Source organism: Ictidomys tridecemlineatus, chromosome 3 (genome assembly GCF_052094955.1).
Source record: "Ictidomys tridecemlineatus isolate mIctTri1 chromosome 3, mIctTri1.hap1, whole genome shotgun sequence".
NCBI classification, from domain to species: Eukaryota; Metazoa; Chordata; class Mammalia; order Rodentia; family Sciuridae; genus Ictidomys; species Ictidomys tridecemlineatus.
Genome location: NC_135479.1, coordinates 41,677,956 through 41,702,849, shown reverse-complemented (window position 1 = coordinate 41,702,849; position 24,894 = coordinate 41,677,956). Strand labels below are relative to the sequence as shown.

The 24,894-nt window shown below is 34.2% G+C and overlaps 1 protein-coding gene and 1 long non-coding RNA gene across 5 annotated transcripts in view; one reads left to right on the top strand and one right to left on the bottom strand.

Annotated features, from left to right (window-relative positions):
* Nlk (nemo like kinase) overlaps positions 1-24,894 on the bottom strand; it is a 145,293-nt gene that overhangs the window by 76,328 nt on the left and 44,071 nt on the right. The gene's annotated exons all lie outside the window — the stretch shown is intronic.
* The window catches only part of LOC120884504 (uncharacterized), a 56,676-nt gene continuing 45,013 nt past the window's right edge, over positions 13,232-24,894 (top strand). Inside the window, exon 1 of one of the 2 annotated variants that reach the window (XR_013436221.1) lies at positions 13,232-13,614. This is a non-coding gene — a long non-coding RNA (uncharacterized LOC120884504). The remainder of the gene's footprint in view (positions 13,615-24,894) is intronic. The other variant, XR_013436220.1, reaches the window with a different exon arrangement.

Genomic DNA, 24,894 nt, shown 5'->3' with positions numbered 1-24,894 from the left:
ACAGTTTTAAAAGTAGGAGTCTAGAGAAGAGGGCCACAAGAAAGCCATAAGATGAATTTAGAAGTAGAATAGCATCAGTTTGTTCTGAGTTTCTTCCTTTTACTATTTATATCCAAAATATCAGGGTGAGGGTGGAGTGAGAGGGAGCATTTCCTGAAAGGGTTTCATGTAAAAACATTTTAAGACTATTACCACTCACCTCTAACCAATAACTACCAGCTACTTCCACGTGGAAACTGATTGCTAAATGTCTCCTAGAAAGCCTTGCTCTGCTTCTTGTCAGTTTCACTTCAGGAAGAAGGACGAAACTAATCACAAAAGTGATGAGGACAACAAATGTCAAATGTGCTTGTCAAAAAAAAACCCTATCTGAAAAATACCACTTACAACATTGAATAAAAATAACTAAAACTCAGACCCTTTTCTTCCATTGACCTCACTTTGATAAAGTAAAAATGATTGTTGGTATGTAGCAATTTTTATCAGGTCACAAATCCTTAGGAGAAACAAACCAGAGAATGAGAAACTGAAGATTTAATTGAGAAGGAAGCTAGATAGTAAGCTGCCTATCTTAAAATCCCTGTTCTGCTTAGAGAATGTGCTAGTTTCAGTGAATACTATAATAAAGGGAACATCAGGTAGGAAACATTTATCAGTAGAAAAATGGTCAACAGGGAATTTTAAGTTGAAAAGGAATTCTGAAATGTTTCATTTTGTAAACAGCAAGTATAATCAAAGAATAGTAAGAAGAAAATGAGTGTATACAACAAAATGTAAATGTATGAGGTAAAAAAATTACCAAAGTGGTCAGAATAAATTTTTTAAAGAACTTTATCTTAAATAAATCATTTCTCTTAGAATTTTAATCTAAATCTTTAACATTTTCAAATTAAAAATTACAATTTAAAAAAAATATTTCTTTTAGTTGTAGATGGACAAAATACCTTTATTTTATTTGTTTTAATTTTTATGTGGTACCTGGGATCGAACCAAGTGCCTTACTCATGCTGAGCAAGCACTCTACCACTGAGCCCCAACCCTGGCCCAAATTACAAATCTTAATCTGATTTTAACTATAGGGAGAGCACTTGCTAGTCAGACTTTGCCCAAATCTTGGTTTCAAATGTTATTCACTGACATTAATTTCCTACCACTATTATAACCAGATAAAATTTAAAATTTAGCATATCCCCAATTTCACTATCATACTAAATACACAAATTTTCTCTTACTGTAATTGTAAGACTTTAAATATATAATAACTATTTGAAACAGCTCTTCATAATTTGTGTGTGTGTGTGTGTGTGTGTGTGTGTGTGTGTGTGTGTGTGTCTGGGGACAAAGAACTTTCAAATGAAAATTTTCAGATTGCAAAAGCTCCAAAGTTCAGAAACAGGGGTAAAATATAAATAATCTTAGAAAATAAGTGCAAAAAGATTTAACTAATGGTAAAAAGGCATGTAATACATAATCTCAATGGTGGCTGGTTTACTGAATCTTGTACCAATCTACAAGATTCTTTCTTGTTAGAGGAGGTTTTAAACACTATTACACTATTACAAAGTTGCAAGAAACAATAAGAATCATAGGAAACAAAATAAAACTTCCCTGCATATCACTGCCCTTCTGCTCCCCCCCCCTTTTTTTTTAAAGAAAGAGTGGGAGAGAGAGAGAGAGAGAGAGAGAGAGAGAGAGAGAGAGAGAGAGAATTTTTTTAATATTTATTTTTTAGTTCTCGGCGGACACAACATCTTTGTTTATATGTCGTGCTGAGGATCGAACCCGGGCCGCACGCATGCCAGGCGAGTGCGCTACTGCTTGAGCCACATCCCCAGCCCCCCCTTTTTTTCTTTTGATATCTTCCCCTCAATGAGAAAGGAGGGCATCTACAGAAAGAGAAATACTACTAAAAGGTTATTAGAAATGGCAGCGTTGCACTCTACAGATGCTGTGATTTGCTTTATGGCAGAAAGACATATATAACAGTCACCTGCAAATTATTCTTTCTAAGAACTTTTTTACTGGGCACTTAACAATGTACTAGAATCATGACTAGGTGCTACATGATATAAAGAAGAATGAGACAAATCTGTGACACCCTTAAGGAGACTTGTATCACATGTATAAAACCATGAAGAGAAAATGCAGCTCAGACTCTAATAAATGAGCTTTTATTTATTAGGCTTTCTAAATCACTAAATTTATTTTACAACCTTATCACATCCCTCAAAAATTAGAAACATTCCAAGTATCCATTCGCTGAGGGGAAAAAAATTTTTTTTCTATGAAAGTATAAGTCAACAATATCCAAAATGTTTCACCAAAGTAATTATTTCCAGCAGACTTCTTGATCAAAATATAGTACTTCAAAAGTGAGGTGGACAGGCAAAGAGGAACATTAATATGCGAGAGACAAAAGAAAACAAAAAATAAAATGGTAAACTCACACTTTGCTGTATCATTAATTACATTAAAAATTAATGAATGCCTTAATCCCAGCTACTTTGAAATCTGAGGCAGAAGGATTGAAATTTAGAGCCAGCCTGGGCAATTTAGCAAGGCCCAATCTTAAAAGAAAAAAATTTTAAAGGCTGGGGGGATAGTTCAGTGATAAAACCATCTGGGTTAAATCCCCAGAGCCAAAATAAATTAAATGAATAAATAAGGCTGGGGATGTGGCTCAATGGTAGAGCACTCCTGAGTTCAATCCCCAGTAAACACACCGCATGCGCGCGCGCGCGCGCGCACACACACACACACACACACACACACACACACACACAGATTCATGAAATAAATAAGCCAATTAAAAGGAGGATTAAAAGGCTGAGGATGTGGTTCAGTGGTAGAATGTTTGCCTAGCATAAGACCTTGGGTTTGATTCACAACAATCAGGGAGGGTCAGGGCGAAGCACAGACTGTAATAATGGATAAATAAACCCAACTATATGTTGTCTATGAGACACAGACATAAACATATAGATAAAAATTATTCAAATGAAAAAAATATACCATGTAAACAATAAGCCTAAGAAGCCTGGAATGTTTACATTAACATCAGACAAAGTAGATTTCAAGAGAAAATTTATATAGGAAATAGAGATTTATATATATAAAAGGGCAATTCAAGAGGAAGACACAGTAGTTGTAAATATGCATGTGTACTGAAATATCTATCCAATGTGACAAGAAAAGGAAAAAAGTAAATGAATAGAAGGCATACGTATGGGAATAGAAGTTAAAATGTCCTCAGTGAGGGCTGGGGTTGTGGTTTGGTGGAAGAGGACTTACTTGCCTAGCATGTGTGAGTCACTGGGTTTGATTCTCAGCACCATATATAAATAAATAAATAATAAAGGCTGTTGACAACTAAAAGTAAATAAATAAAAATGTCTTTATTGAAAGAAGACATGTGGCAAAACCTAAGGAACCTTTAAAAAGCTACTAACATTAATAAATGAATGCAGCAAAGTTCCAAGATATGAGGTCAATTTACAAAATTCAACCATATCTCTATATACTATCTTTCAACAATTAAAAGGAAAAAAAATTTTTTTAAATATTTTTTAGTTGTCAATGGATGTTTATTTTATTTATATGCAGTGCTGAGAATCAAACCCAGTGCCTCACATATGCTAGGCAAGCACTCTACCACTGTGCCACAATCCCAGCCAGAAAAATTTTTTTTGAAATTCCATTTATAATTTTTGTTTAAAGTATGAAAAATAACACTATTAAAAATCAGGGCTGGGATTGTAGCTCAGCAGCAGAATGCTTTCCTAGCACAAGAGGCACTGGGTATGATCCTTAGCACCAAATAAAAATAAATAAGTGAAATAAAAGGTATTGTGTCCATCTACAACTAAAACAAAAATTTAAAAAATCAATTTAGCTGGGCATAGCAGCACATAACCTGTAGCTTTAGCAACTTGGGGGACTGAGGCAGGAGGATCTCAATTTCCAGGCCTGCCTCAGCACTTAGTGAGATCTTTTCTCAAAATCAAAATTAAAAAGGGTTGGGAATGGAGCTCAGTGATAACCCCTGGTTCCAATCCCCAATACTGCAAAATATGAATAAAACTTTTAAAAATAAACTTAATGAAAGCTATACAAGGTCTATACAATGATTACTGCAAAGAAAAGTTAGAAACAACCTAAACAGAGGAATACACCATATCCATAGATTTATGTTCATGGCTTCAAAAATTTAATATTTAAATGGCTTAACTCCCCCAAATGATTATTAGATTCAAAGCAATATGATCAAAATTCTGTAGGCTTTTTAAGAGATATAACAACTGATTTTAAAACTTATGTAGAAATGCAAAAGGCAAAACAAAGTTGAAGGATTCCAAAACCTGTCATAAAGATACAGAAATCAAGATGGATGATATTGGTATAATGATAGACATACAAGTCAGTAAACAGAATAGAGAGTCCAAAAATAGACTCATACACATATGTCAATTCATTTTCAACAAAAGGGTTAATGCAATTCATTGGGACAAAGATTTTTTTTTCAACCAGTGGTGCCAGACTAATGGGATGTCCATATGGGGGAAAAGGGAGTTATGACCCTTACCTTATGCTATACACAAAAATTGACCACAGACCTGAATGTAAGAGCTCAGACTATTAACCTTACAGAGGGAAAAAATGGAAACAAATTTTGTGACTTTGGGTTAAGTAAAGATTTCTTAGCGGGGATCCAGACTAAGAACCACATTAAGAACTTTTGCTCTTCCAAAGAGACTAAGAAAATGAAAATGAAAAGGCAAACCACTAAATAGGAGATGATATGTAAAACACCTATTTGACAAAGACTTATATCCAAAATAACTAATAATCTGATTATTAATGGGCAAAAGACCAGGCAGAGTGGCTATACCTGTAATCCAAGCAGATCGAGAGGCTGATGCAGGAAGATTGTAAGTTCGATGCCAGCCTCAGGAACTTGGCAAGGCCCCTATCTCTAAATAAAGTATAATAAAGGTTGGGGGGATGTGGTTTAGTGGTTAAACATCTGAGTTCAAACCCTAGTACCAAAAAAAAAAAAAAAACGGCAAAATATTTGCATGCTTTATAAAAGAAGATATACAGATACTCAATAAGCACATAAAAAGAAAAGAAACTCAACATCAGTAGTCGGAGAAATACAAATTAAAACCACAGTAAGATTCCACTGTACACCCACTAGAAGGCTAAAGTTGACTGACATCTAGCACTAATCATACTAGATTGTAATTATAGTCATGTTTCTCTAACAAAAAACATGAGTTCATGGAGGAAAAAAATAGTGAAAATAATATGTACTACTGAGGATATGAGAACATTTGAACTCTTATACATTGCTGGTGGAAATGTAAACCATACAGATATTTTAGAAAGTAGTGTGACAATCTTAAGAAGGTAGGAATATATGTGCCATGTGACCTAGCAACTCTGTTTCCAAAAGCAATGAAAATATATATCCAGTAAAGACACAAATGTTCAAAGTAGCAATGATTCACAAAACCTATCACATTTCAGATGGCCATCAAGTAATGAATGGATAAACAAATTGCAGTACATCTATGTTACAGAATGCAGCTCAATAATATAAACAAATGAAACTTTAATTAAAAACAACTCTGAAGCCAGGCATGGTGGCACATGCCTGTAATTCTGGCAACTTGGAAGGCTGAGGCAGGAAGATCACAAATTCAAGGTCAGCCTCAGCAATTTACTGAGGGCCTAAGCAACTTTTTTTAGTTGTTTTTAGGACACAATATCTTTATTTTATTTATTTATTTTTATGTGGTGCTGAGGATCGAACCCAGTGCCTCACGCATGCGAGGCAAGTGCTCTACCACAAAGCTACAACCCCAAGCCCGAGGGCATAAGCAATTTAGCAAAACTGTCTCAAAATAAAAAAGGGTTGGGAATGTTGCTTAGTGGTTTCAGCACCCCTAGGTTCAATCCCCAGTAATAACAACAACACAACAAAACATAAAAATATGGATGAGGACCAGGGATATAGCTCAGTTGGTAGCGTACTTGCCCAGGATGTGCAAGACTCTGGATTCAATCCCAGCCCTGAAGGAAAAAAAAAGAAGAAGAAAGAAGAAGGAAGAAGAACAAAGAAGAAGAAGAAAGAAAAAGAAGAAAGAAGAAAGAAGAAGAAGAAGAACAAGAAGAAGAACAAGAAGAAGAAGAAAACCCTCAAGACATTATGCTAAGTAAAAGAAGCCAAACCCAAAAAAGACTGGTACTATATGATTCCATTTATTTGAAAAGACAAATAAGTGTCTAGAAAAGACAAAACTATAGTGACAGAAAGTAGATCAGTGGTTCCCTGGGGCTGCCAATGGGAAAGGAGATAAGCTGCAAAAAGGAGTGTGAGGAAACTTTCTAGGGTGGGAGACTCATTCTATATCTTGATTGTGATGGTGCTTCCACACTTGTATATAATTACCAAAATTAGTCAATCTGTACACTTACAATAGATGAATTTTACTATGTGTAAATAAAATGTTCATTTAAAAACAAAATCAGAAAACAAAATAATAATAATAATAATAATAATAATACTTTGCCGCACCAATAGTCACATATTTGTACCACATCTTCCACAAGTATAAGATAAACATTTTTATGAAAGGTACTAGCACAAAATACAAGCATTGAGTACATTGAAAATGGACACTGAGTAAAATTGAAACTATGAGTTATTAATTTTTTCATAGACATGGCAAAAATTATTCTAATAATGAAAGGTGTTAATTAGTACATTTCTGCAGTGTAATTTGGCATTGTATACCTAAGTCCTTAAAACACGAGTGGACTTTTTTTTTTTTTCTTTTTTGTGGTGCTAGGGGATTGAACCTACGGCCTTATGCATGTTGGGGAAGCACTCTACAAACTGAGCTATATCCCCAGCCCATGAGTGGACTTTTTGACCTAGTAATTTTACTTCTGGGACTTTTTACAACAGAATCAAATTAAATAAGACTATATACAAGAATGGTATTGGAAAGCTTTCATAATTGCGAAAAAATAGTTGGGGGAAAAAAACTTGTATGTCCAAAGTAGGTGACTTAATTAATCCAATTAAAATGATGTGGTCAATAATATACATGTGTTCTTACTGAGGAATAAAGATGTACTCAAGGTCCATTTTCTTCCCCTTTCTTATATTTTATGTTCATACCTTTCATAAAAATGTTTACCTTAAACTGGTGGGAGATGTGGTACAAATATGTGACTAATAATTACATGTCAGATTTCTAATATTAGAAGGAAAATAATTCATCATTTCTGTGTTTTTTTGCCCAATCTTGGGCATATAAGGTTATATTTTCTGCTTAATTCTTATGATGATTATTTTTTTTTTAAAAAAAGGCTTCTGACTTTACTCAGTGTTATTATAAAAGATATGACATGAGCAACTATTTCATTTCAAGGGAACTATGACCCAAAAACTGAATTAGTTATTTTAATAATTTACTTATAGTTTGCCCTGTGGCAGATAAAGGAGTAAAAGACTTGCGTGCATACTTTTTAGATTTGTTATCTGAGCTATATAGCTCCTTTATCTAAGAAAGGAAAATGTCACAGTGCTGGATCCAGTCATTTCTAGTTCTAAGGAAGATTAATCTACTAAAAAATCAGTCAGTACCTTCAAAAATTACAGAACTGGCCAAGTACCAAGAAATAGATTTCTGTCAACTAGTAAGTGGTATACCTTGTAAAACATTACTTAAAAAAAGGAATAGAATCCTTATTAAAGCCTGATTTTAAACACATGGAATATTCATAAAATGAACATAAAATGAAAAATTCAATCTGTGAAGGAGACTAAAAAGACAAGAATCACAAGAAAAAAGAGATATATCCTCAACAGTTTCCCAGCTGCTAAGATTTGAAGTCTAGTATGTTATTGAAGATACTGAAATGAATGAGTATCTGTCATTACATCCATATCGGCATCAGATATGGTGCCTAATACTCGCACAACTATAAAAAATTTCAAACAGAAAAAAGCAATATTATACTCCAAGCTATTCAAAGTAAAAATTATAATGCCTATTTTAAAATAATGCTTTCCAAATACCAATAAATTCTGGTAGTTACATCAAATAAAGATAATTCATTTATAAAACTGAAATACAACTTGGGTTTAATCTAACAAATAGTAACATCTAACTAATTCTCCCTGCAACTTAGCATGACTTAATTCAGAGGAGAGTAAATATGTGAAATGTATGAAAGTTTCTATGTAGATAGAAAAAAAATTGAGTTTTACTTATTTAAGGATAAACTGAAAAATCCAAGTACACACACAAAATGAAATTAATTTACTGACCTTTCTTAATAGAAGAAATAATTACATTTAGAGTATGGCAAATGATAACATTAGTATAATTTTTAAATTTCCATAACCAAAATGTAAATATTCTGTGTTTTTTTGTGCAGCTGCCTTCAGATATTAGAAAATAAAAATAACCTGTATGTTGGTGCCTCATTTTTAAAAAAAAATTATATCCCAAACCAAACTGAAATATAGGTAATTAGCTCAAGCAAAGTTCCACTAAACTTAAGAAGAACTTACTAGCATTAATTCTGGCTAGAAATAGTAGAAATGGAATGTGGTACTGTAACATACATATAGACAACACCAAGTGTGAAAACAAGGAAAAATATCCATCTTATCACATCCTATCTATCCACAGTGTCCTTCTATTCTACAAACCAACTGCCAGGAGAATGATGTGCCTTTTACTTTCTAACAGAAAGGAAATGTTCTTTATCTGTCAGTCGTAAAGGATTTCCTAAAACTGTTTCCCTGACACTGTTGATTTGTAAAAGTAGATTTTTAATTCTTCATTTCTTATTTATTTATTTTTTATATTGGGGATTGAACCTAGGGGCATTCAACCCCTAAGCAACATCCTCAGTCATTTTTATATTTTGAGACAGGATCTCCCTAAACTGTTTAGGGCCTTGCTTAATTGCTGAGTCTGGTCTCAAACTTATGATCATCTTCCCTTAGACTCCCAAGTTGTTGGGATAACAAGCATTCATACCTGGCTATTCTTCAATTCTTTGTTGGGGAAAATAAAGATGTTTCAAAATTCCTCTTTTTCTCTGTGCTGTTTGGAAATGAGTGTTGGAGTGAAGAAACAGAGAAATATCTCCAAGATCTACCTGGGTTTTTGATTGACTTTTATAAATGGTCCACTGAATGTTCCTCCTTTGATGCCCAGGTGTCAGGATTCCAGTATTAAGGCTCTTATAACCCCAGTCCAAATACAAATAGTTGACAGATATTTTTCCTCCTTTAATACTCCTTTGATTATATTTAGGTCTAGAAATCTAAGGCTATACTGAAGGAGGATTAAAAATATTTAAAAAATTTTTAATTTGGGTTTTTTGTGTGTGGGGGGGGATACCAGGGATTGAACTCAGAAACACTTGACCACTGAGCCACATCCCCAGCCCTATTTTGTATTTTATTTGGAGGCAGGGTCTCACTGAGTTGCTTAGCACCTTGCTTTTGCTCAGGCTGACTTTGAATATGTGATCCTCCTGCCTCGGCCTCCTGAGCCACTGGGATTACAGGCATGTACTACTATGCCTGGCAAAATTTTTAATTTTCAAAAATTTAAATCTATACCCATCAAGTTGCAATAACAGTTCTGTAAAGGTTTGGTCATCCTACATTTTCTCAGCTTAATTATGGTAAACTCAGCTAAAAGGATCAAGGACTCACACATTGTCATCCTCTTCAAAAATTAATTCATATTTTTATTATGAAGTTCAGAATGCTGTTTAAACTAGATCAGTTAGGCAGTTGGCATTCTTTCTCACCTTTTTCAAAATAACTATGTTCTTGACCTATAAAAAAGAATGTCCATATTGACAATTTCTTGAATGTCACTATTTGATAAGGCATCATCATGAATGTATAGTTATACTTCATTTATGAGAGTAGGTATTTACATCAGGAAGTGAAACCTGGATGAAGAAATGCATAGGAAATTTTGGAATAGTTTAATTCTCCACTCTGGTTTTTTATGATTTTAAGATAAGTGCTATAGTTAAAACACACAACCAAGATAAAAGGACAGAAACATACTTGGAAGATGACTTTTCTATTTGAGCCAGCTATTTTAGAAAAATCCTAGAATACTTACAGTGAGTGTCAGAATACCATCTGGCTGTACCATTGACGTAATTTTTTAAGTGTAACTTTAAAGACTGATGCAGATTTTCCTTTGTAAAATCAGAGCTATGCTAGCTGGGGAGTGGGGAATGCCCTAACAGAATAATCACTTCAACTCTATATTTTAATTGCAGACATTTGGAATAATAAAATACTCTACATCTTGATCAAGAAATGAATTTTACCAGCCTTAAAATAAAGTCCTGAAGATTAAAGTGTACAATTAACACTACAATACCGAATAGTAGGATCCTTGTCTCTACAAGTAAGACTTGGACAGAGAGATGCATCTTTTCCCATGACATCTACATTTCCTCTGCAACTATTTAAGTTTTAGTCTGAAAATTAAAAAGGAAAAAGGGGGAAAAAAGGAAAGAAATACTAATCTGTCACATACAGAAGATGTTAATCAGAAATAGGAACGGAATGAATCTGGTAGCACTGTAGAATTTTCAGCAAACTCTTCCCTAGGGTCCCAGATGACTGTCCAAGGTGAGTGGCCTGACAGTTTGTAGGGTACTGCACTATTCAGGGGAAAATATGGAGATAAAACGGGATCAGAACAGGGAGACAGCAACAGTAGTATGGTACAACATTTCCTAGGACTACATTTAACCCATAGTCTCTTCTGCCATGAAGATGACCCTTTCCTGGCACTTACAATAACAATTTCCACTTGAGGTGGCTATTATTTGTGTTTTCCCAGTCAATGTTCTCTCCCATGTTATTCTGCTGACAAACAGACCACACCCCGCAAAAGACTGGAAATTTGAGGCTGGGAGAGGTCCTCTTTACTCTTTGGTTAAAGAGCTGAAAGGATGACGAACAGGGGCTGCCCTCTGGTATATGGAAAAAAATAATTCAAAAACATAAACACAATTTTCAGAGAAAAGAAAGGGAAAGATTCACAATATTCAAGACTTGCATTTTAAATATGTTTAAAGCCAGTTCTACTTTTACCTGTCTTGAATGATAACAAATCCTCTTTTGTCAAAGTTTCAGTTGATTTTATAGTCCAAGAATCCTGACTTTAATCCTGACTTTTAAGTCTACCTTTACTAGATGCACATTTTCATTTGAACTTTTTGTATTCCTTCCCCTCCTGTTACAGATGATAAACAATGTAATTTTCCTCTCTAGCAAACAAACCCTTAGGAGATGGCACTATTTAAAAGAATCCTTTTCAGGCATTTAATCTGATGACTACTGACCTTATATTATATATTACCATGGATGAAAATCAGTAGCTCCTTTGTCAACAACTCTTTCCCAATATTATGTCCCTTTCGGTTTACAAGCCTTGGACTCAGTCAACAAAAGGCAAGTGGCTATGGTTGGGTTAATAACGCACTTATGAACATATCATTTGAGCATTTCAAAGGCTCAAGAGAGACAGAAAGGCAGCCTTACTGAAATGTGTTCTCATTTTTAGGTTGCTAGGACAGAAATAAGCAGACATCAACTCAAAACTCTTTGGGTATTTTGGTTTTGTTTTAGGGGTGCTTTTACTTATCCAATCATTCCCTTCCTAACCCTCAGAAAGTCCTGAAAAACTACAGTCTTTTCAGAAAGTTTAATTTTACCTCATATGAATAAAAACAAGTCATTTTATTTATTCAGAAGTTATTGTCATCTGATGAGAATATAACTGCTCCTGGCAATCTTATTCCAGTAAAAATATTATGCCTCTTTCTACTACCCTTATAATTAAAAAACAGTCTTTTTTTTTTTTTTTTGCTATCTTTCTTGTCATTCTCTTTTTAGAGATGTTGGATTGAAACTTTAATGTGTTATAATGTGGATCATATCCTGTCTTAGGCAGTCTGACAATAGAATAAGGCCTGACAAAATGTTCATCAATTATTAACACTAGTAGAAACCATTAAAGAGTCCAGTACAACACCAATACATTAGCTGAACAAATGAAATACATGAATAGTGAGGATCTTTGTTGTGCAATTTTCATACAAAGGATTGTCACCTTCATTTTTCAAACCAAAAACCAATGTATAGAGAAGTTAGCAAATTTGCCCTAGGTAAATTGAGAATAAGTAAGATTGGATTTAAGTCTGTTGGACCCTATAGTATGTGTTCTTTATACTATATACCAGGCTTCTCTCACAGCTATGAAATTCTGTAAAGCAGCAATTACAAAGCTTTTCCTCCATACTTTTCAAAGACCTTTGTGACCATAATTACGTTACGTAGAATTATTTTTATTACAAATTGCACATCTTGATATATCTATGGAGTAAGTTGAGGGGAATACGCAATGAGGACCACCCACTAAAGCTCTACTTTGGGAAATACTATTATATATAGATCAGCCTACTTTAGGAGCACTCAATTTTGGTTTCATTAAGTATGTATGTATTTGAAGAGCCAGAACTATATTTAAAAAAAAAAAAAACCATTGTATTTTTTTTCTAGCTTCTTGTCACAAGAATATTTCAAAGAAACCAAAGCCTTTTGCTTCATTAATATATGTCCCCTCCTCCCTCCAACTCCCCTCGTGGACAGTTACTATTCATTAGTTAAGAGAGAGCATTTCTCATAAATCTGGTTTAGGAAAAACTTTTAAAATATAACAACAACAACAAAAAAAGCCATTTCATTTCTTTAGCTGTTTGTACTGAGGGCAGGGATTACAGATGCTCTGTTTCACTATTATCTCCCCACAACCACTTCTTATACAATAGGTATTTGCTGAATGGGAGGACTTTATTAACTTAAACCTGGTTTGAAAACAAGTTTTATAAAATACAATTGACTTTCATTTGAGGATGGAATAGCCTAAATAAGGTAAAGAAAAATCCTACAATACTGTTCTAAAATATTTATATTGTTAACGGGAACAAGAAAATTCCCAAACTACGGCGTCCTAAAAGAAAAACAAATATTATCAAAATGGAAGAATTATCATATCAAATAAATGTTCCAGATCTTTTTGTGTTTATTGTAAAGAAATGTGTGCGTCCACAAATTTTCTGAAACTGCTAATATATTAAATGATTGTGGGAAGCCATCCTCCCACGTGATTTGAGTTACCTCTCTGGCTGGGTGAAAGGAGCTTAGGCAACAGCTGTGTCAGAGCTTTCCCCACCCTTCTTCAAGTCCAAGGGCTTGTCTGTGCAGAGGCATGTCTGGCCACTACCCCGAAGACCCAATCATCACCCCTGACCTTGGGACGCTGCTCTACTTAATCTTCATTGGATGGGATTTTCCCCAGAATTTTTTGTTCCCCAATAAAACTCCACTCCCTGGCGTGTTCCTTCTTCCTCTCTCTCTCTCTCTCTCTCTCTCCCCCTCTCCCTCTCCCTCTCCCTCTCTCTCTTCTTCAGTAAACCTCGCTACCACAATAGGTGGCTGAGGCTGGAGCTAGGAGAAACCATCCTGGAGCTGGTTTACAGGTAAGTAGAGTCTTGTCTCTTTAATTTAAAACTCCCTAGCGGTTTCTCACGACTTGAACCTTCTTTCATGAAGCCAGCTCGGGTCAAGGGCTAAAAATGATCTAACATTCAATGACCTAAATTCTTTTTGGAAGACAAACAAAATAATGAATAGGGTTTCCATACCCTTCCTTCTCCACTTCTATTGTTTTAGCTATGAGTAACACCAATCTTCATACAGTAAGACTTGGGAGGATGAAACTGAACAAAAGTTAATATTGACAGAGGGACGTTTTATTTCTTCCCATTTCTAATGAGAAGAAAAGGGTGCTATGCAAGTGCCACATGCTACCAATTCAAAAAGTTTATGCCTTCTGGCAACCCATTTAAGAATAACCTGAATATTGTTAGTGTTAATGCTTTTTGGGTCTTTCTGGTTCAACAAGTGGTGCCTACCAGGCAACATTTCAAAAGACGATAAAATGAAATTCGGGATATAAAAGTCAGACTAGATGTCAAAAGAAAAAAAAAATCAGATGAAAGCATAACAAAGTCTTTTTATTTTGGAAGATGTAGAATAAGTGTATTATAAAAAAGAAAGGGACATTATCCCAATATAATCTGCTTTACTTGGATTAAATGCCATGAAATCTGCAATATGTCTTCTGGGATACTTCAAAGTAAAATTAATGAGGGTCTCTAACAGGAAAGAGAATGGCCCCCACAGATCTGACAATTTCACTGGAGTCTCATAGAGTATAGTAGATCCCCCTTATCTGTGGTTTCACTTTCCTAGGTTTCAGTCAACCACAATGAACTATAGTCTGAAAACATTAAGTAGAGTGCTCATTTGGGGAGCATATATACTAAAATTGGGATGATACAGAGAAGATTAGCATGTGAATGCCCCATGTGCAGGGTCCATTCCCAAATTTATGAAGGGTTTCATTTGAGAAAAAAAAATAAGTAGAGAATTCCAATAACCAATTCATAAGTTTTTTAATTGTGCGCCATTCTGAGTAGCAAAATGAAATCTCAGGCCTTCCCACTCCATCCCTTCTGGATGTAATTTATCCCTTCATTCAGCAAATCCATGCTAATATATGACCTTCCCATTAATCAATCTGTAGTCAACTATCAAGATATCATAGTGGTGGTGTTCAAGGAGCCCTTATTTTACTTAATAAAGGTCCCCAAACCACAAAAGTAGTGATGCAAAGGCAACACCAGGTATAAAAAGTATCAAATAGACCATTTCTTGTATAACATGACAATACCACAAGGCATACAGGGAAAAAAATATAGTATGTATAGCGTTTAGTATTATCCATAGTTTCAAGCATCCACTGAGGGTCTTAGAAACATATCCCCCAAGGATGGGAGGGGGAACTACTGTATGATAAAAATTATGTCACTACTTTTTTAAGGAAATAGGTCTTACAAGTATGGGAATAATTTTACTTAGTAGATTATCAAAATGTAACTAACTATGTGGATAAGATTTATGTGGGAGAGATTATTTTATAGCTAATAAAAGGAAGTAATTAAAATTATAAGAATTATACTAATCTTTTTATAAATCAGTGAAACATATACATATCTCTATATAAAATATATTTTAGACACTGTAAGCATAGACATTTCCCAGATAAAATGCTTGCCGCATCTGTTACATATAATTTCATAAGACATTAATTCTACAGGTATTATCTAAAGATTGCATTTCTCTGAATCTCTCCCTTCCCAGAATTAACCATTATCCTTGGCTCTGGTGTGTATCCTTGGAACTGGACATCATTACCCTAGTTACATGTATGATTGCATGAATGGTGTGACCCCACTTTATGTACAACCAGAGAAGTGAAAAATTGTGCTCTATTTGTGTACAATGAATCGAAGAGCATTCTGCTGTCGTGTATAACTGATTAGAACAAATAAATTAATTTTTTTAAAGAACAGCAGAATTTTTTATTTTTTTCTTAGTTGTTGATAGATAATTATTTTATTTATTTATATGTGGTGCTGAGAATCAAACCCAGTGCTTCACACATGCCAGGCAAGTGCGCTACTGCTGAGCCACAGTCATAGCCCAGATAGGAGAATTTTTGTGGTAATGAATATGTTAGGCATTTTGCTAAAGGGTTCATGTGTATATACATATATATCAAACTTATCAAATTGTACAATTTTAATATATACAGTTTATTATTAAGTATACTTCAATAAACCTATTAATAAATTTCCCCCCTGAACCAGGGATTGAACCCAGGTGCACTTAACTGAGCCACATCTTAGCCATTTTAAAATATTTTATCTAGAGACAGGGTCTCACTGGTTGCTCAGTGCCTCACTAAGTTGCTGAAGCCTTCTTTGAACTCGAGATCCTCTTGCTTCAGCCTCCCAAGCTGCTGGGATTATAGGCATGTGCCAGTATACCTGGCTTATCTAAATAATCTTCACCTGTTTTCTTAATCACCTTGATGGTGTTGGTATTCTGAATGTTGTATAAGCACTGTGGGAAGAAACAAATGAGTACTTGTGTGAAGTTCTATTATTTCTAGAGCCGTTGAAAATTAGGATTCCCAATATGTGAGAAAGGAGATACACAAGTATAAGATCAGAATTTTAATAATTAACTTGAATTTAAAATACTCCTACCATAAATATATCTTTAAAAATATCTATTCATACCAAAGTTCACATGTATAAAAGAGGATGGGGAATCCATCTCGAATGATGTACAAGTCTGAGACCTTGGAAAACATGAGGAAAGAGGCAAACAAATCTCTCCTCCAAATTCAGAATCCCTCAACAAAGGAACCCACATATGTGGAAGTGAATGAAATTCAAGAGAAACACTATAAAAAACTGATTATTAAGATGTTCAATGAACTGGGGTTGTGGCTCAGTGGTAGAGTGTTCGCCTGGCACATGTGAGGCAGTGGGTTCGATTCTCAGAACCACATAAAAATAAATAAATAATATAAAGGTATTGTATTCCACCTAAAACAACAAAGATTTTCAGTGAACTGAAAGAAGATCTAAGGAACAAATTAAAAGAGCAAATACAGGAGGTAAAACACCATTTCAAAATACATAGGGATATTGAAAAGAAATCAATCAGAAGTCCTGGAAATGAAGGACATACTGAATCAAATTAAAAATTCACTTGAGGGGCAGGGGCAGTGGCTCAGTGGTAGAGTGCTCGCCCAGCACATGTGAGGCACTGGGTTCAATCCTTAGCACCACATAAAGTAAAATAAAGACGTCGTGTCTACCTGTAACTAAAAAATAAATATTAAAAAAAGGTATTGTGTCCATCTATAACTAGAAAATATATGAATTAAGAAAAGAAAATTAGATACTATGATCAATACTATGTATCACCCACTCTATACACACTCAGCAAATAGCAGTTAATAAAACAAATAAAAATTCTAAAATAAAAATTCACTTGAGGGCTGGGGTTGTGGCTCAGTGGTAGAGTGCTTGCTTAGCTAGCATGTGTGAGGCACTGGGTTGGATTCTCAAAACCACATAAAAAATAAATGAAATGAAGTTATAAAAAAATTCACTTGAAAGTATCACCATTAGAATAGATTATGTAGAAAATAGAACTTCTGTCCTCAAAAACAGGTTTCATGAACTTGAATACTCTGTATGCCATAAAGGGGTAAAAAATGAAAGACCGTGATCAGGAAACAAGAAGAAGAGACGATAATAAGAGATCAAACCCAAGTCAGAACATGGAGATACAAGCTAAAGGCATTAAGAACCTCTTCAGTGAGAAAACAGTAAAAAAACTTTCCTCATCTTAGAAATTACATCCACATATAGGATATAGAACCCCAAACAGATAAGATCAAAAAGGAACCTATTCAAAATATATCGTAATCAAAATACCTAAAACAGAAAATAAGGAAAGAATATTAAAAGCTCCAAGAGAAAAACAGCAGGTCACATTTAGAGGCAAACCAATAAGGTTCACTTCTGACTTCCTAATTCAGACCCTAAAATCAAGGAGAGCCTGGAATGAGATGTTCCAAGCTCAAAAAAAAAAAAAAAGGCAATTTTCAGCCAAGATCACTATATCCAGCAAAACTTTCAGAATTGATTAAGAAAAAACTTTCCATGATAAGAATAAACTAAAAGAATTCACTAAACCACCTCTACAAAAAATAATTAAAGATATACTGCACACAGAAGAACTCAGAAACAAATCCCAAAGTCCCAAACAGATAAAGCTGACTAAAACAGCAATGACCTAAATGAAAATCAAGACCAAATTAAATATGGTAAACAAACCAAATTGGCAGGAAGTAACAAACACCTATCCATAATAACACCAAATGTAAATGGTCTCATTTCCCCAATTAAAAGATTGGCAGAATGGATTAAGAAACAAGATCCAACTACATGCTGTTTGGAAGAGACTCACAGGCAAAAGACACTCACAGGCTGAAAGTAAAGGGATGGAAAAAAATATACCATGCAAATGGAGTCTGAAAACAAGCAGGAGCAGCTACTCTCATATCTGACAAAGCAGATTTTAAGCAAAATTAATCAGCAGAGGAAAAAAGAAAACAATTATATACTGGTAAAGAAAACAACCCAATAAAGATATAACAATAGTAAATATTCATGCATCAAGTGTCATTACACCTAATTACATAAAAAAAGAAAATGAAAAATTTTTCTTGACATTAAATCCCAGAAAGACCACAGTACAATAATACTGGGGGATTTCAACACACCTCTATCGCCAATAGACAAATGATTCAAACATAAAAATCAATAGATATTTCCAATATAAATAATAATCAAATGGACCTAACAGATATCTACAGAATATTTCACTCCAGAATAGCTGAATTTATTTTCTTCTCAGCAGCTCATAGAACCTCTTCTAAATTAGACCACATTCTAGGTCACAATGTCTTAGCAAATACTCCAAAATAGATATAATCTCCTATCAGATCATAATGTAATGAAACTAGAAATCAATAACAAGAAAAATTATAGAAACCACATATACATATGGAGATTGAACAATTCTTTTTAAAATGAGGAACATATCATAGAAAAATGAAAGAAGTGGGTCAATAAATTCTTAGAAACAAATGAGAACATATTAAAATCTCTGAGACAGTATGAAGGCAGTTCTAAGAGTAAAGTTTACAGCTTGAGTATCTACATTTAAAAAAAAAAAAAAAAAGATCCCAAGCAATCTAATTCTGCACCACAAGCCTTTAGAAAAGGAAGATCAAACTAATTCCAAAATCAGTAAAAGACAGGAAATAATTAAGATCGGAGTCAAAATTAATGAAATTGAGAATTTAAAAAATATATATACAGGATCAATAAAACAAAGAGTTGGTTCTTTGAAAAGATAAACAAGATCAATAAACCCTTAGCCAAACTAACCAAAAGAAAGAGAAGACCTGAATTAACAAAATTTGAGATGAAAAAGTAACACCATAGGGGCTGGGAATGTGGCTCAAGTGGTAGCATGCTCGCCTGGCATGTTTGAGGCACTGGGTTCAATCCTCAGCACCACATAAAAATAAAATGAAGATAATGTGTCCACCTTAAAATTAAAAAAAAGTAACACCACAGATACTTCTGAAATCCAGAGGATCATTAGAAATATTTTGAGAATTTATACTCCCAATAAGCTACAAAATCTAGAAGACACTAACAAATTTCTAGACACATATGACCTGCCCAAATTGAACCAGAAAGATACAAAAACCTAAACAGAACAATATCAAGCAATGAAACTGAAGCAGCAATTAAGTCTTCTAACAAAGAAAGTCCCAGGACTGGATGGATTCTCAGCTGAGTTCTTTAGATAAGACCTTCAAAGAACTAGTACCAGTTTTCCGCAAACTATTCCATAAAACTGAAAGGGAGGGAACACTCCCAAATACATTCTATGAAGCCAGTATAACCCTGATACAAAAACCAGATATAGGCACATCAAGGAAAGAAAACTACAGACCAATATCCCTAATGAACACAGATGCAAAAATCCTGAATAAAATATTAGCAAAATACATTCAAAAATCACACCAAGAAGATAGTACATCAAGATCAAGTAGGTTTCATGCCAGGAATGCAAGGCTGATTCAACATACACAAATCAGTAAGTGTAATTCATCACATAAATAGAATCAAAGACAAGAATCATTCTCAATAGATGCAGAACAGGCCTCTCAAAATCTAGCACCCATTCATGTTAAAAAACACTGAAGAGGACCTGGGATTGTAGCTCAGAGGTATATTTATACCTGCACATAGTGTAATTTTGTCAAATTCATTTCAAATTTTCTACCCTTTTCTATACCTCTTCCTTCCCCACTCAATCTCTTTCTTCTCCACTGACCTTCCCTTTATCTTTATGATATCAGACCCTGTTTTCCCAGACCCATTTTTTTCTCTAGTTTTTGCATACGAGAAAAAACTTTTGACTCTTAATTTTCTGAATTTGGCTTATTTCTCTTAGCATGATGTTCTCAGGTTCCATCCATCTACTAGCAAAAGCCATAATTTCATTCTTTTTTTATGGCTGAATAAAACTCCATTTTGTATATATACTACATTTTCTTAATTCACCTATTGACAGGCACCTGAATTGGTCCCACATCTTGGCTATTGTGAGTTGTGCTGCTATAAACATTAACATAACTATATCACTATACTATGCTGACTTTATTTCTTTGGAATAAATATCAAGGAGTGGGATAGCTGAGTCATATGGTAGTTTTATTCCTAGTTTTTTTTGAGACATCTCCATACTATTTCCCAAAGTGGTTATATTCATCTGTAAACAATGTATGAGAGTACTTTTCTCCTTACATCCTCGCCTCACCAGCATTTTTTATTATTATTATTATTATTATTATTATTATTATTATTATTATTATTGTAGCAGGGACTGAATCCAGGGGCACTTAACCACTGAGTCAAATCCCCAGCCTTTTTAATATTTTATTTAGAGACAGGGTCTCACTGGCTAAGCAAATCACTGAGACCCTGTTTCTAAATAAAATACAAAATAAGGCTAGGGATGTGACTTGATGGTCGGGTGCCTCTGAGATTGTTCAATCCCTGATACCCACCCCTCCCCCCCAAAAAAATTAGGTAAAGACTTCTAATTGCCATCTAATAACATATTCTTCCCCCTTCCTCTGAAAGAGAACTGCAACTCTTTTCTAGACAGAAATGCATTCAACTAAAAAAAAAAAAAAAAAAAAAAAAAAAAAACCTTTATTTTCCTTTTCTTCTCAGTTATTACTGATGTATGATTCAGTTTGGGCCAATAAAATATAAAAGAAATTATGTGTGATTCCTAGGAAGACTCCTTTAAAGGAAACTAGTAACATGTTTTTCATTCCTCTAAAAAGGATAACAGTGACTGAGGGAGACAAAAGAAAAAAAATTTTATAAACCTTCTATGTCTTTTGAATTTTGAACCATTCAAATGTCTTATCACATACACATGTACACATATATGCTCACATTTAAAAAAAACCACAAAACTACAGTAATTTAGCTGAGGATATAGCTCAGCAGTAAGAGCAGTTGCCTTGTACAGGTGAGGTCCTAGGCTCCATCCCCAGTGCTACAAGATAGATAGATAAAATCATTATGGTTTAATGAAGAAAAATGGCAATTTTAGTATTCAGAGACCATTACAAGAGAAATTTGCTGTAGATGTTAAGTAAATTATCTTAACAAACCAACCAATATACCTACCCCACAACACAAAAGGTAACACAGTGCCCAGGTAAACATTCCCCCTATTCTGCATCGTAAGTTATTAAAAAAAAAAAAATCCCAAATAAGTAAATTTGAGTTCAGAATGTGATAACAAAACAAACACTAGCTATTTTTCCAGAGTAAACCTAACAAACAGATATATATATATATATATATATACACACTTATATATACTTTCCTCTCTTGTTTGGGTTTAGATTTATTTATTTGGGTGATGCTTTGAAAAATGCCCTTGGTGAGGACAGAATAATAGTAACTTTCTTTGCCAGTTGTAGTAAACTACTTCATGGATATGAGTCAGAAAAACTTGCTAACGGAATTGTATCAACAGGGTAGGGGTATGGAAGGCATAAAACATGAGATATATCTATAAATTTAAAAACGTTAAGCACTTGAAATAAAGAATAAAGCAGTTTTCCCAACATCACCTTTCCTGATGAGTCAAATACTAAACTTTAGTGCACTGAAATGGATCTACACAGCATGGAACAACAGTGCAAAAAAAATACAAAAGGCAATGGTGTAGAACTTATAGCCTACTGACAAGGCACAGTCCAGGCAATACAGAAGCCTGGAAGAACTTACCCCTGTTACTGCTGTTCTCTGGACTGGTACTAAGGGGGCTCTATTTTTTTTTTCTTTTCTATTTCCTGTTTCAATCATTCAAAAGTTTTTAGAGAAGGGGATGGTTAGACACAATAAAACAGTTATCTTCTAACTCAAGAAACCTATTTCATCCTTATAGGTCAGTGATGGCTAGCATTTACTGATGACCTACCTTTATGTACTTTTTTCATAAAGTCTTTCATTTAATCCTTTATGAAAATGGTAGGGTCAATTATTTTATTTTCATTTTACAGATTAGAAAACAATACTCAGAGGGGTTGAGGAAGGTACTTATAATCATACAACTACCAAACGGTGACAGGCCAAGTTGCTGCCTCTAAATCTAACATAAACCCAGTATGCTTAACTTAACAGTCCTGAGTTTCTTCAAATCCTGAGCTAATGAATGTTCTTCACAATCCTAAGTAGCTGTACAGCGATATGGTTCATTTCTTCACATCTGTTTTGTGCTAGGCAGAAAAGGATGCCTGCTATCTTGTAGGGAAGAATCTGGAGACCACTAGACAACTCTTAAATATCCCCTCTGTGGCTACTTCTGTATATTTTCTTCATAGCTGTATATTACTTTCTGGTCACACAAAAAAAATAATGCTTATTTGATAATATGACAGATGTAAGATTTAAAATAATTAATGTACATAAGACCTGTGTTCAAAACACAAAACATTTTAAAATCCATATTGTACAAAGAATGACTAAATGCCACAAAACTATCACAAGATATACTCTTGAAAAATAAAATACATTAGAGTTACTGATAGAGCTTTTAAAAAATGGATGTCTCTTTAGTAACCAAGTTTAGAAAACGTCTCCTTTTTGAATGTGATAAAAAGATGACTTCCTGTCAGCATCCCCCAATATAATACTCTTCTCTATTCCAAAAATATATCTGATTAAAAAGTAACCAAAATCTCCATAAAGTAATTCATGTATTACACTAAGAAAGATGATATTTATATACAAAGACATTTGTATATAAACAAAGTGCTGTGTTATGCACTATCACATAAACAAAGGGTAAGCCACCCATCCTGTTATCACAAAATTTTCAATCCAATAATTTAAAAAAATTAGATTATAGAGATCAAGTCATTTCATTGGTATATATAATTCAGAAAACAAATAGAAGATTTATTAACACAGCTAGTTTTTACATGTTGAGCAGCAAAATTGATGGTATAACAATGTAAGTTTGAGAAAAGGTAGATGATAAAACAAATAAGCATTTCCGCTGCTTATTTCTATACCATGTGACTATTATTCCAAGTAAACAGACTTTGCATACACAGTTTTTATGATCGACTAATCCACTTTTAACAAGGGCCGCAACAGAAACCTTAGCCTTAAACTACACAGTAAAACCAATTGTAATGGTTAAAAATTCCCTCATAAGTGACTATTTAGATATAACTTTTAGGATAAATGAGAAAATTCTAAGATGTGCACCTGCATATCTTATATTACTTAGTCATTACAAATATGTTATTTCCTCAATGTTTACATTTCAAAGCTTTTACAGCCAAGAGCACTCTACTCAATTCAAAAACTGACAGGCTTTAGTGAAGACAAATAAACCTCTTTGGATCATCAACTTTAGAGGTCAACATTAAATTCTGCTCTTCAATTTCAGCTCACATCCAAACTGATCCTGCAATAAGAAGAGCAGCAGGAAACACAGGGGATTGTGCTTCCCTTTTAACCCCACCCTACCCTTTTCCTAGCTTCCTATTCACAAAGGCAGAGAGACATCCTGATTTCAGACAAAAGGAACTCATAAAAGTGGGACTTACATATTATCAGAAAACTCATACTTAGGCATCTGGGACATGTAAAGATGCATTTTGCCAAAAGATTTTCTTAGAATTCAGGTAACTCAAATGAATTTTATATATAATGCTAAACATACACATAAACACATACTTAGTATTATTAGTAGCTAATAATTTTTAAAAACACAAGGTTATGTAAAAAAATATTTTCTTTGGCCAAACTTGTCAGAAGTCAGAATTAATATGCTGCAGATGCAACATTTCTATTTAAGGAGTTATTTTAAAAGCAGAATGAGGGGCTGGGGCTGGGGCTCACAGTAGAGGGCTCGTCTAGCATGTGCAAGGCGCTGGGTTCGATCCTCAGCACCACATAAAAATAAATAAAATAAAGGTATTGTGTCCAACTACAACTAAAAAAAATTTTTTAAAAGGGGGGCAGGAATGCTTTAAGAAAAATGCAGGATGAATTTTGGGATGTGGAGAAGCTTCCCTGTGTGCAACTGACAAGCTTTCAATGATGAGGGGTAAAGAATTCCTAACACATTAAAAAAAAAAAAAAGAAAAAGAAAAAAAGAAAAATCCTAACACATGTTCTTTCAGGCTGATTTGCTTAGAGACATAGAATTTGTTTGGAGATGTCAATATCGATTGCAAACTTGATAATGGGTAATATAAAACCTAATTATCTTTGCTACCCCAGTATATCCATCATCCACCCAAGTTAAGGATTAACAACAGAGGCTTCAGGATAAAACCTAAAGATATATTTTCATACTGTTACCCCTCAGTAGAACTTTTTTCCAGTTCTTTTATTTATATTTGTGATTATATTGTGGAGGGGGGGGGGAGGTAGGCATTTTAATTTCTAAAAGTCATTTAATGTTGCCTTATAATTACTACCGCTAAGAATGTAATCACTTACTTGTTAAAAATCCAAGTCTAGTGCCAGGCACAGTGGTGTACGCCTATAATCCTGGCAGCTCGGGAGACTGAGGCAGGAGGATCACGAGTTCAAAGCCAGCCTCGGCAACTTAACGAGGCCCAAAGCAACTCAGCAAGACCCTGTCTTAAAAAGGGCTAGGGATGTGGCTCAGTGGCTAAGTGCTCCTGGGTTCAGTTCCCA